Below are 13,389 nucleotides of genomic sequence, written 5' to 3' on the forward strand. Positions count from 1 at the left end.
CCTGCCACCGCCTGGCAGGGGCGTGGGGACATTTAATACGATGGGTCCCATCGCATGTCACCCTGTGGGGCCCATGAGGGGAACGGCTTGGAGATATCATCGCTGGGCTCGAGGCATATCGCCTGCCCCCTTGCTGTGTCAGACCAGCTCTGACCGAGCGGGCGTGCGGGGTCGTTCGGCCGCTGCCTGATGGGCCCCCCACTGCATCGGCTAAAAATTGGCGTAACGAGAGACAAGACTGACCGAGGGCGAATTTTCAACCCCTTGTAACATCATGATGGTTGCTTTCCATTTATGGCTCATGGGAACTCGTGCCCTCCTTTCTGGGCACGCCAAGCCTCCCCAGCAGTATAAGAGGGGGGGGGGGGGTGCACCCCGGAGAAGACAACTGAAGCTAACAAGTCTTAGATGTTGGAGACACCTGAACAAGCCAAGCACACGGTGCACAAGTCTAAAGCCCGACGAATAGACGCTTAGAGAGACCGGCACTTGAAGACCGAAGCTCTAGACTTAGACAGAAAATCTTGTAACACAAGAGATCCAAAGAGAGGTATTCTCAGAGCATTAATAGCATACACACAGGAGTAGAGTATTACGCTCCGTGCGGCCCGAACCTGTCTAAAATCCCTCGAGCATTTACTCCCACTAGCAGTCGATCATCCGTCCCGCCTACATCTCATATACTCGCATTAAATTCACGTACGAGGTAGATTCAGAATCATCCCCCCCGGCCGAATCTCAAAGGGGCTCCCCCAGGATCCCCGCTTGAGGAGTTCATCCTTCGACAACTACGAAAGCCTCCCTTGTGCCATACAGATCTAGGGAATTACACCATTTTGTTCCCCATTCCACCACTTGATTTACACTATGTTAGGAGAAAACTAATTAATCAGCTTGATTTACACTAATTAACTTGACTTATGGGTGTACTTTTAAGCTTGGTCCAATTGCACCATGAACTGATCCTTAATCGATTTGAGCAAGACTACCACCAACTTGCACTGTGAAACCCATGCAACCCGCACCTATCTCAACCATCCTCTAGCTCAAATCCATAGTCCATGTGGCTAAAAATATTATCACAAGGTTTATTTCAGTCACATAGTACCATTATCACATTTCCAAGCATAGCTAAGAACAACCTACCATTTCCATATTCCCACCAACCGAGGTGACAAGAAAAATAAGGAAAACTAAGGTATAATCTATTTTGGGATTCCCAGCTAGATTATTAGCATGTATTTTTGGAAACAAAATATTTGTAAAATAGGTAGAAAATGCGTCAAGGATAACTTACCTTCCTTGTGCTTAGCGGGTTCTTAAAACTGTTGACCTTGAAAGCTTCCATACGCTTCCTCCGAAATGTTAGTGTCTAATGATGAAAATAAAATAAAGGCAAATAAACACCAAGAGCCAAATAAACTCAAAACATCTTAGTTGGTTGATTTATGGTTTTTGATGAAGGAAACGATTGAATAGGCATTAAAATGGACAAGATAGGGTTCTATTAAAATCAAAACAAGGAAAAAGGATAGAGGACAAGATATTCTAAGGGTATACTTTTTTTGGTTTTTTTCTAGGGTCATTTAGAGTTATTCGGAATTTATTAAGATCGATTAGGGGTCACCATGATTTATTACAAATTATTATGAGCTATTAGACATTAATTGCAATTATTATGAATTATCAGGAGTTAAAAATGAATTACTATTTATTAACACGAATTAATAACAATTAATGTGAGCTATTAGGAATTAAATATGAATTATAATGCATTGATAATAATTAATTATGAGTTAACATGATTTATTAGGAATTAAATAGGAATTAGTATGAGTTAATGAGATTTAATATGAACTAAAAAGATCTAAAACAGATTAAACATAATTTATAAGATTTATTTAGAATTATTTTACATAGGGAAAACTCCAATTAAAGCATCATATATTTATTTAACATTTTTCATATTTAATCGATTATTTTTCTTGCCAAAACTCTTTAAATCTTTTCAAATTTATTTTACTATTGAAAACATGATTATGACGCAACCAAGACGTCAACATGGCTCAGGGGTGATGTCAGCGGATGTATTAGATCGAACAAAAGGAAATGCTAACAAAGTGGGTTGACTATGTAACAACGTAAGCAAAGAAGGTGATGTGGTGATGATGTGTAAGTGATGTGGTTAGATGACTCGGTGGATGATTAAATCAAAGTGTTAATTAAATCTGGGCCCTATGATTGCAGATACAGTGAAAATGATCCTATTAAATTATAATTATGATTTTAATAATTAATAACAATATAGTTATTGAGACTAATATGTTTGTGAAGAATATATGTTAGTAGATCTCATTGATACAATATATAAAGAAGTCACCGTAGTTGGAACAAAGTTCGGTTGAATTAGAAGAAGTCTTAGAAAAATTGTTCTCACTGGATAGTCCAGTGTGAAAGTGGTTATACACACCGAAGGAATTTTATGTTCTATGTAGAAACAGGAAGATTTCACCGGATGGTCCAGTGATGGGAGCAAAAACGGCAAAAATACGATTTTGTACAACATACGCGACCGTATTTGCTGAAATGGACAACTATTTTCCGTATTTACGAATTTAGCACATGTATTCGGTGTACGGTGTGCTGAAAACGAATTTTCCGAACACGGTGTACCGAAAAAGTCATTTTCGGCACATCATGTGTCGAATACAACAAAAAGAGTATTTCGGCACACGGTGTGCCGAATACCAACTGTATTTGGCACACAGTGTGCCGAAATACGCTTTTGCGTCACGTCGTGTCGCGTCGCGCTTTACTTTTTCTTTTTCTTTTTGCTTTTCCTTTTTCCTTTTCCCTTTTCGCCTTTTGCTGTCTCCCGCATGGCAGGCCCTCCCGCATGTCTGCTGCTCTGGCCGGCTCGTTGAGCTATAAAAGGCAGCGCAGAGGAGAGCAGCGGAGGGCACGACGGCTTGCGCTAATCTGCGTTTGGAGCTGCGAGCAGAGGAGAGCAGGGAGGAGAGCACGACGGCGAGCAGAGCAGCAGATTAGCGCGAGCGCGAGCAGTCGAGCACGAGAAGCTGCGGTGCAGCAGGACAACCTTCCTTAGTAGTAAGTACTTATATTTATGAAGTTGATAAAATATAGTAGGTATAATATTTGCATATTTTATGATGTCGTAACAGAATCAGCTAGTTATTTGGATCATAGATTATGTATGTACTTATATTTAGATTAGAAAATATAATTATAGCATGTAGATATTAAGTTGCTAAAATAGAGTAGGTGTAAGATTTGTATATTGTATGATCTCGTAATAGATGGTATTATAGTGTAATAGTAATCGTAATATTTAGATTAGAAAATATAATTAGAGAAAGTAGAGTATTTATTCCGTTTGAATAAATTGGATAAATGATATTAAGTTGGTAAAATAGAGTAGGTATAATATTTGCATATTCTATTATCTCGCAACAGAAGCAACTATAGTGTAACACTAACTGTAATACTTAGAATAAAAAATGTAATTAGAACAAGTATAGTATTTATTCTGTTTGAATACATTGAATAAATGATATTAAGTTGGAAAAACAGAGTAGGTACAATATTTGCATATTTTATGATCGCGCAACAAAAGCAACTATAGTGTAATATTAATCGTAATATTTAGATTAGAAAATGTAATTAGAGCAAGTAGAGTATTTATTTTGTTCGAACAAATTGGATAAATAATATTAAGTTGGTAAAATAGAGTAGGTATACTATTTGCATATTCTATTATCTCGCAACAGAAGCAACTATAGTGTAACATTAACTGTAATACTTAGAATAAAAAATGTAATTAGAGCAAGTATAGTATTTATTCTATTCGAATACATTGGATAAATGATATTAAGTTGAAAAAACAGAGTAGGTACAATATTTGCATATTTTATGATCGCGCAACAAAAGCAACTATAGTGTAATATTAATCGTAATATTTAGATTAGAAAATGTAATTAGAGCAAGTATAGTATTTATTTCGTGCTAATACATTGGCTAAAATAGAGTACGTATGTAACATACATCTAATTAGTTATTTGGTCATTTACGTTTGTTTAGCAGAGACGCTACGACTATCCATATTTATTATGGAGAACGTCCCGCTGTTTTGCATGGGAGACTCGTGTCCATTCAGAACTGCCAGCACGTAGAGAGTACGGTTGAGCTACCAATTGATCTAGAAGGCTTACAAACACATGTTATGAGCCTTTTGCGTCTAAACCAGCAATCCTACAATGTTATCCTAGAGGGTGTTATGCCACGGCCTGTACCAAACAGCTCGCTCATTGTCCATACGTTGTTCGATTTGAGAAGGAACAACGCATGGGCCTTGTACTCACATAAGGCATTAGAGGAGAACTTTGAAATGGGAGTGTACGTAAACATAGCATCACGACTGGTGCATGGTGAAGAGGTGGCTACCGTGAAAGGATCAGACCATAATGTGATGCATGATGAGGCGGGAGGGAATGTCGGGGAGGGCACTTCGGGTACGGATGGACTCGAAGTGGACCATGGTGAGGTAGATGCACAATGCATGGATGATGAAGCTGGTGGCAGTGGCGACAAAGAAGGTGTTGACAACAATGATCCAGTGCTGGCAATCCAGTACTTTCATGGTGCTGGGCTGCTAAATTGTACCATCAGTGAGTATAACACCCTATCTAATTGGGGATACCAGAATAGCGATATCCAGGTGGGGCAACGATTTCGGAACAGGGAAGAGGTCATCCACTTTATCAGCAACTGTCGGTGAATCAGGAACTAGGGGTCCCCGAATCCCGAGGCCAGGCCAGCAATTCGCCACGTGGCACCCTCCCGCGGGGTCATCTCCGCAAGGTAAAAAAGACTAAGTCCCGGGAGAGGGCGCTCGGGGCCACAGTCAGTGGTCCCCGAGTACCCGGGTTCCTGATCTGCGAAGACTAAGAGACCGGCAAGAAAGTGCTCGGGGAGGTGAACAGTGACCCCTGAGCACGCAAGTCCCCCGACGACCAGGAGAACCGAGTACCGGGAAGGATGTGCCCGGGGCTGCGAGCAGTGGCCCCCCGGGCACCCGAGTGCCCCGAGGACCCAAGGAAGGAAGTTCCGGGAGAAAGTGCTCGGGGCTGCGAGCAGCGGCCCCCGAGCACTCGGTTCCCCGAGGATTCGTACAGTCAAGACCGGGAGAGAGTGCTCGGGCCTTGAACGGTGGCCCCCGAGCACTCAGTTCCCTGAGAACCAAGAAAGGGCGTTCTCGGGAGAGAGTGCTCGGGGAGGTGAACAGTAATCCTCGAGCACTCGGTTCCCCGATGACCCAGGAAGCCCCCCGTCAGTGGCCCCCACAGGGATCCAACGATGAGGTGTCAGTCGGTGAAAGGCCCAATGCTGCATTTAAGAGCGCGCATGGCCTGTCACCTCCAACTGCTCCCGCCACGCTCGGTGTCAGTTCCTGCCCTATTTTGGCAGAAGGGCATAGGGACATTTAATGCACGGGTCCCATCCCGCGCTATCCGGCGCGCCTCGGGATAGAATCGCGAGGCCCGAGGCGTTCTGTCTGCCGCGCTGCTGTGGCAGGCGAACAAGACCGGGCGGGCACGCCGGGCCGCTCTGCGGCTACCCGATGGGCCCTCTCCACGGCGCCAGTTGCCAGCGCCATCATGACGCCTGAAGACCGGGCGCAGGGCGCGTTTTCAACCCCCGTCACTTCGCGTAGAGGCTATGATGACGCCCTTTTCCATTTATGGTGCCTTGAAACTCGTGCCCTCCCATTCGGGGCCCGCTACCGCCGACGGGTATTTAAGGAGCTAGCAGCACGGACAAAGGGGGAGAATTAATTGAAAGGCAACGCTCGAACTCTCAGATAGGCGCACACAGAGTCCAACAGAGATCGAAGAACACCTTCGTACGAGCATAGAAGCCGAAGAACAAGGAGCCCAAGGCTTTAGGATAGACAGACATTCTTGTAACTAGCACATTCTTGAGAGACATTCTCAGGGCATTGTAGCATCCACACAGGAGTAGGGTGTTACGCGCAGTGTGGCCTGAACCTGTCTAAAAATCCCCCAGTGCATTTACTCTTTTCTGCATTAGATCATTCCACCCCACCTGCCATCGCATTTACATCCATTTATTTCTCCAGCAAACATATTCAGAATCATCCCCCCGGCTGAATCTCTAAAAAAAGGGTCCCTCAGGATTCCTGCGATAGGAGTTAACCCTCCGACAGCAACTATGCTATAATCACAAGAAGGGACCACAAGTGTGCCCGATCTAACCATACGGAGTATGAGGTCAGGTGTACGAAGCACCCGACTTGTCCTTACTTCGTACAAGCCCATAAGCTAAAGCACGAGAACTATTTTGTGCTGAGTAGACACACCCCACATACATGCAGCGAAGAGGCTGTTAGGAATGTGAGCCACGCGGTTGATGCGAGGTTCATAGCCCAACTACTCATCACCCTTGTTGGCACAAACATATGTTTGTCGCCAAAATCCATTATGGAGGAGGTGCAGACTAAGACAGGTATGCTGATCAATTACCACACCGCGTGGCGAGCGAAGCAGAAGGCATTGAAGATGTTGTTTGGAAGTTTCGAAGACGATGAAGATCAGCGAACCCAAGGGGTACAAGAGCTGATGACAATTTGATGCCACTAATGCCTCGGCGTTCCACCAGCCACACAGGAGAAGGTTCAACTCATACTACAAGAGCACGTCCTACTACCGTGATACCTGAAGACGGCGACGACGACGACGACGACGATTTCATGCCACTAATGCCTCGGCGTTCCACCAGCCACACAGGAGAAGGTTCAACGAACAATACAAGAGCACGTGCTCGAACTGTGATACCTCCGGACGACGACGACGACGATGACGATTTCATGCCACCTATGCCTCGACGTTCCACCAGCCACAGCCACACGGTACAAGGTTCAATGAACAATACAAGAGCACGTGCTCGAACCGTGATACCTCCAGACGATGACGACGACGATTTCATGCCACCAATGCCTCGACGATTTCGCTAATCTACATCATCACTTTCCATCGCCACTTTAAGATGATCACTGATACCTTGTTAATGTGGCACATGTTCGAATATACCATGTTAAGACTATCGGTCACCTTAAAGACTATTTTTTTACTCATGCATTTTAAAATGTCTTAGATTAGCAACAAATTTTTAATTTTGTTACATAAAATACACAGTCAAATCACATGAATGCAGGGGAGAACGAAGAAAACATGTATTTCGGCACACGGTGTGCCGAATACAGTTGGTATTCGGCACACCGTGTAGCGAAATACGCTTTTTGTTGTATGCGGCACACGGTGTGCCGAATACAGGTCATTTTTGGCACACCATGTTCCGAAAATTCATTTTCGGCACACCGTACGTCGAATACATGTGCTAAATTCGTAAATACGGAAAATAGTTGTCCATTTCAGCAAATACGGTCACGTATGTTGTACAAAATCATATTTTTGCCGAGCAAAAACACGCCAAAGTATTTAACAGAAGGGTTGATTTTCAAAGAAAACTGAAGTTAAGTACACCGAATGATCCAGTGTTAAAGAGAGTGTGAACATCAGAGCATTTAACAGAACATTGGATTTTTCAGAGGAGATGAAGTTCAAGTAACGGATGATTCGATGTTGAGGAGTTCAACACATCGGACTAATTGCACAGAGAAGAAGTGACTCGGCTTGACGTAAAACAACACACCGAATAGTACGGTGATGGAAGTGAAGGATACAGACAATCTAGTGTTTAGAATGTATTTGAGTGGGGTTCGAACAGCTAGTTGCTAATGTTGTACTCATCAGATGATCCAGTGCTTGTACTACTGTTGTTACTGGATCATTCGATGTTTACAGTAAAGTTGAGCCGTTGGAGCAACGGCTAGTCCGCAGGGTTGTGGCTATAAATACCCCTCCACTCAGTCATTTGAAGCTGCTAGAGTCTAGAGAAGCTTATACACACTTAGAAAGATATCTAGGCCATCCAAAGTGCTTAAAGTGTTCATCCAAGACAATTAAGCACACCATTAGAGAGTGATTAGTGCTTCTAGGACTAGAGATAAGTGTTGCTAGGTGCTGCAACGTAGATAGTGGATCAAGGAGTGATCTAACCGTGTACTGAGTAGTATGCCGACACATTGGAATCTTGGTGATTCGTCGGTAACTTACTGACCTTTCGATTTGGTGTGAAGCAGTGGCAAGAAGATTGTGCGGGGACGCGGATGTCCTTGTCATTGTGATTAAAGATTCGAGGTAAAGAAGATGTACAAGTGACCGGATGAGAGGTTAGTGGTGAGACCTAACCTTGGTGGCTTGGTGGTTCATCATGCTTGAGGTCTTGTCTTGGTGACTTGATAACTCAAGAGCTGTGATCGGAAGAGACTTGATGACTGGGATCATATCTTTTGTGGAGCTCTAACGTGGACTAAGGGTGACTTATATGACACCAATACCACAGAATAAAATTCCCTTGTGTCGAGCTTGTCTCTCTACCTTATTTACATTTTCGCATTTACATACTTGAAATTTACCTTCCTAGAGTAGGTTGCAATCTTCTTGAGCGGTAGAGTAGATACACTAGATAAACATAGAGCACATTCAGATAGAAATTGAGATATGTTTATTTGTGAAATTTTTAGAGCCATTAGTTTCTAAGTGTTCTAATTTACCCCTCCTGTTAAGAGGTTACCAATCCCTACAACAGATCTAATGACTAATATCTGTCATGGTCGAAAGGTATCTAACATCTAACCTTACCATCTACTTGATATTTGAGAAACCAACTTGAAATATAACTTGGTTTACTTGTGACGAGTGATTGACATTGTCATTTATTTGGTTTGATGATTTTCGGTTTTGCATGAGCTTTGATGTGATTTGAATTGATTTGAGATTTTATTTGAGCATATTGATTATGGATTAATTGGAATTGGAGTTAGAGATATGTGTTTGCTTGTCTCATGGTGTGCATGTGATGGATGCAACTTGGCGGCCGACGGCGGGATGATCGGGGCCAAGCGGAGTGCTTGGTGCCAGATGATCAAGGAGGCCAGGAGGAGTCAAGGGTGATCCTAGTTGAACACATGGATGTCAAGCAAAGCATTTAAGGCGGATGGAGATGACGTGTTGACAAAGTCAAGCGAAGGGGATGCCAGTGCAAGTGACAAGACGGCCCGAGGGATCGGGAGCGACAGAGACTTGTCGGCGGTCAGGATCGCATGACGAAGTACACGCATCGACATCGAACCGCTTGCTTAAGGTGTAAGCATGGCGATGAGTCACGCTTTGAGAAGCATGCAGACGGTTTCGCAGTTTGGCCTCAAAACCGTGGGAGGGATGGAGGAGTACGTGGCACTATCGCGAAGCTTGTATCAAGGCGAAGCTAAGTCGTGAAGGCACCGTGACCGTCCGATGAACGGAGAAGAAGATGGACCAAAATACCCTCGGTGGTAGGTAGGAGTGTACTACAAGAGAGGGGTATTTTGGGGAAAATCTAGGAAACTTAGGGGTCAAGTTTCCTAGGCCTATAAATAGAGGGGTAGGGCTATGGGAAAGTATGAACCAGCCACTTAAGCCCCCTTATACCACCCATTTGAAAGCCTTAGAGTTAGGATTTTAGAGGAGAGAATGATGAGTGCTTAGCCTATGTAATAGGTGAGAGTTTTGAGAGATAAATCTTTGTAATCTGTCTAAAATAGGGCTGACCTCTTTGAGTAATGAAGTTTATATTTTTTTGCATATGCTTGAATTCCCCTCCTTCTAGTTTCCCTATATTGGTTCCCTAGCAAGTTTGCAAGTTTTTCGGTTTTGATTTTCGTTTTGGTTTTAGGCTGAAGTTTCAGCACCTTGTGAGGTCATTCTTCTTGTAGCTAGAGGCATAAAAACTCACATACGAGTGTATACTCATGGGTCTTGAGTACCCTTGCCTCTAGATCATCAACTTAGAGAGATTCTTTACCCAGTGATCTTTTCTTTGAGCTACAGTTTTTCACCTTTTTAGGGTTATTTTTCTTGATGCTAGTGGCTTAAACACTCACATACTCATGTATTTGAGCAGGTCTTGAGTCCCCTTGCTACTAGACTATCATTTTGAAGGATAACCTTGTCCGGTGTCCATCTTCTCTAGTTTCTTTGAAAGTTGCAAATTTTTTAGCACAAAGACACATGGAATGGTCTTGAATGGAACCTATGGTTCATATTCCATCCGTAGAGTCATGTTGCCATGGAACTAGTCTTCTTGCTTTGTCTCTCTGATTCTTTTGCTTCCGCTTGAGCGTTTTGAGGTGCGTTGGGTAAAAATAGGAAAATACCATCTATTTCGAAAGAAATTTGTTGAGGCACCTATTCACCCTCCTCTAGCAGCCATTCTCGTTCCTACAATTGGTATCAAAGCCGGTTTGATCACTTGTTGACCTTAACCAGCTTTGTGATCCCTAGGCGACATGGAGAGAAGTGGGAAGATTCCCCTATTTGATGGCCGTGATTTTTCGTACTGGAAGGTGCGCATCGGGGCTTATCTTCTAAGACAAAGAAGTGCAATATGGGAAATAGTTGATTCCAACTATGAGATCCCTGCTGCTAGCACGACTCAGGTTCAAATCGAACAGTATGAGGCCAACAATAAGACCAGAAATATTTTGTTTACAAGCCTGAGTTGGAATGAGTTTGACAGGGTCTTTCATGAAGGCACTAATCAGATTAAGGACAGACGCCAAAGGACATCCAACCAAGAATACCAAATGTTTGTGCAAGGCCCCGGAGAGTCTTTGGATGCGATGTTTGCTCGCTTTGATAGGATTGTTAGCAATCTTTGATCAACTGGTGTTTTGCCCTATTCTAACCACGAGAGAGCGATCAAGCTTCTTTATGCTCTTGACCGTAGCATATGGGAAGTGAAGATCTTGAGCATTTGAGAGTCTTCAAGTTACGACACGTTGACTTGTGATGAGCTCTTCAGCAAGCTCAAGTCCACCGAGATAGCCAAGGCGGCTTGAATCGGTCTCGGAAACCCCCTGTCTGAGAACATGGTGTTGGTTTCTGGATCTGGTGGTGGCAATCAATCTGCAGCTGGCTTTTCTTGTTCTAACACTTCATCAAGTGAATTTGCTTTGTCTTCCTTGGTTTCTATCACAGAGGAGCAGGTGGACGCACTGGATGATGGGGACCTTGTGCTGATTGTGAAGAAGTTCACCCACTTCTACAACAACCGCTGAGACCAGAGGAGGGGTGGTTCTCGTGCCTACTTTGAGTGTGGTGACACTACCCACTTCAAGGCGGACTGCCCCAAGATCAAGAAGAGGGAGGATGGCGACCACGACTGCAACAAGGATAAGAAGAAGAACAAGACGCCCTTCTTCAAGAAGAATCACGACAAGATGGCCAAGAAGGCGGCCAAGGCGGCTTCTAGGGCATTCGTGGTGGCTCTCAGTGACATTGACATCTCTTCTAGCGAGGAAGAGAGCTCGGAGGAGGATGAACCGCAAGCAAAGAACAAGAAAAAGGCCAAGGACTACACCAGCCTTTGCTTCATGGTGGACGACCACACAATAGTGACCCCGAGCTAGATTCCTCTGAGGTATTGCCTTCCTACGACCAGCTTTCCATCCAAGTCTATACCTTGAATGATTCTCTCGTTAGCCAGGATAGGTTACTTAAGAAAGCTATGCGTGAGTTGAAAGATCTTAGGCCTAAGTATAAGTCTATCTCTACTGAATTTGCATTCAGTGACCCCGAGCTGGATTCCTTTGAGGTATTGCCTTCCTACGACCAGCTTTCCATCCAAGTCGATACCTTGAATGATTCTCTCGTTAGCTAGGATAGGTTACTTAAGAAAACTGTGCGTGGGTTGAAGGATCTTAGGCCTAAGTATAAGTCTATCTCTACTAAACTTGCATTGCTTAGGTCTAGGCCCGATGTTGAGGAGTGTGAGAGTTGCCTGATTATCATGGCTGAACTTGCCGAGCTTCATAATGTGCATGCTCAAGTCACCAGTCGGCTTGAGAGTGCCGAGAAGAAGCTCCTTAAGGAGGAGTCTAGGTCTACTCTCTTAGGTGCTTGTATAAATTTCCCTTTGCTTGCAAAGGATGTTGACCTGAAAGACAAGCACCTGAAGGAGCTAGAGTCTAGATTGGAGAGTGCTGGAAGTTCTAAGGATGTGCAGCAGAATTGTTCCACTTGCACCATCTTTCAAGACAAACTCAGCTGGGTTAGAGGGCAAGTTCAAAAGCTTCTGACTGAGAATGAGTATCTCCTTCCTCTGGTGGAGAAGTGTTCAGAGGGCAAAGGGAAAATAAATTTGATCTTGGCCAAGACCAAGATGTGTGCTGACAAGGCGGGTTTGGCTCTTGGGTTGGGTTTTGAGAGAATGGCTTACAATGGGGAGAGTAAGATTGTGTTCACCACACCTACTAACCTAGAAGCTGAGAAGTCCAAAATCAATGCCATACCACAACCCATCAAGAAACACATTCTTTAACCCACAAAGAGGTGGTGCCCGGCGTGGATTTTACTATGACTCATATGGTTTTGGTCCACGTGTAAGAAGTTTTGAGTCCCAGCGCTTTGGCGGATCATGTTTTCCTCATCATGGTACTTTCCTCCAATGTGTTGGTGTTAAGTTACTTACTGTTTCTGCTTCAGGGCGAATGACCCAGTACTGGATTCCTAGGAGGTTTTTGACTAACCCTAGTACTGAGCCATCCACCTTCTATTCTTCTCATATGTAGGTGGCAGGCGAAGTCCTAGAGAACAAGTGGCTCATCGACTCCAGTTGTTCGCGCCACATGACCGGAGATTCATCATGGTTCTCCAGCCTCACCCCCGTGAAGCGACACGAGTACATCACATTCAGGGATGATCGGAAAGGAAGGGTGAAAGCCAACGGTATGATAAGGGTGAATTAGAGTTTCACTCTCAAAGATGTGGCTTTGGTGGAGCATCTGGGATACAATCTTCTCTCTGTATCTCAGTTGCTAGATGATGACTTAGAAGTGCGTTTCAAATGCAATACTTCTCGAGTTCTTGATTCTTCTGGTGCCTTGATTTGCAAGATTTCTCGAGTTGGGAGAGTTTTTAGAGCTGATTTTTCTGAGTCTTCTCGGTGTTTACTTGCTCAACCTTCTTCTGAGCTTTGGATGTGGCATAAGAGACTAGGGCATATGAGCTTTGATTTGCTTACTCGTTTGAGTGCCATACGCTTGATCCGAGGACTGCCCAAGCTCAACTTTGAGAAGAACCTTGTGTGTGCTCCTTGTCGGCATGGCACGATGGTTGCCGCTCCTCACCCACCAGTCAATCTGGTGATGACTGAATGATCGGGAGAACTTCTCTATATGGACACTGTTGG

The sequence above is a fragment of the Phragmites australis genome, chromosome 20, assembly GCF_958298935.1.
Source record: "Phragmites australis chromosome 20, lpPhrAust1.1, whole genome shotgun sequence".
NCBI lineage: Eukaryota > Viridiplantae > Streptophyta > Magnoliopsida > Poales > Poaceae > Phragmites > Phragmites australis.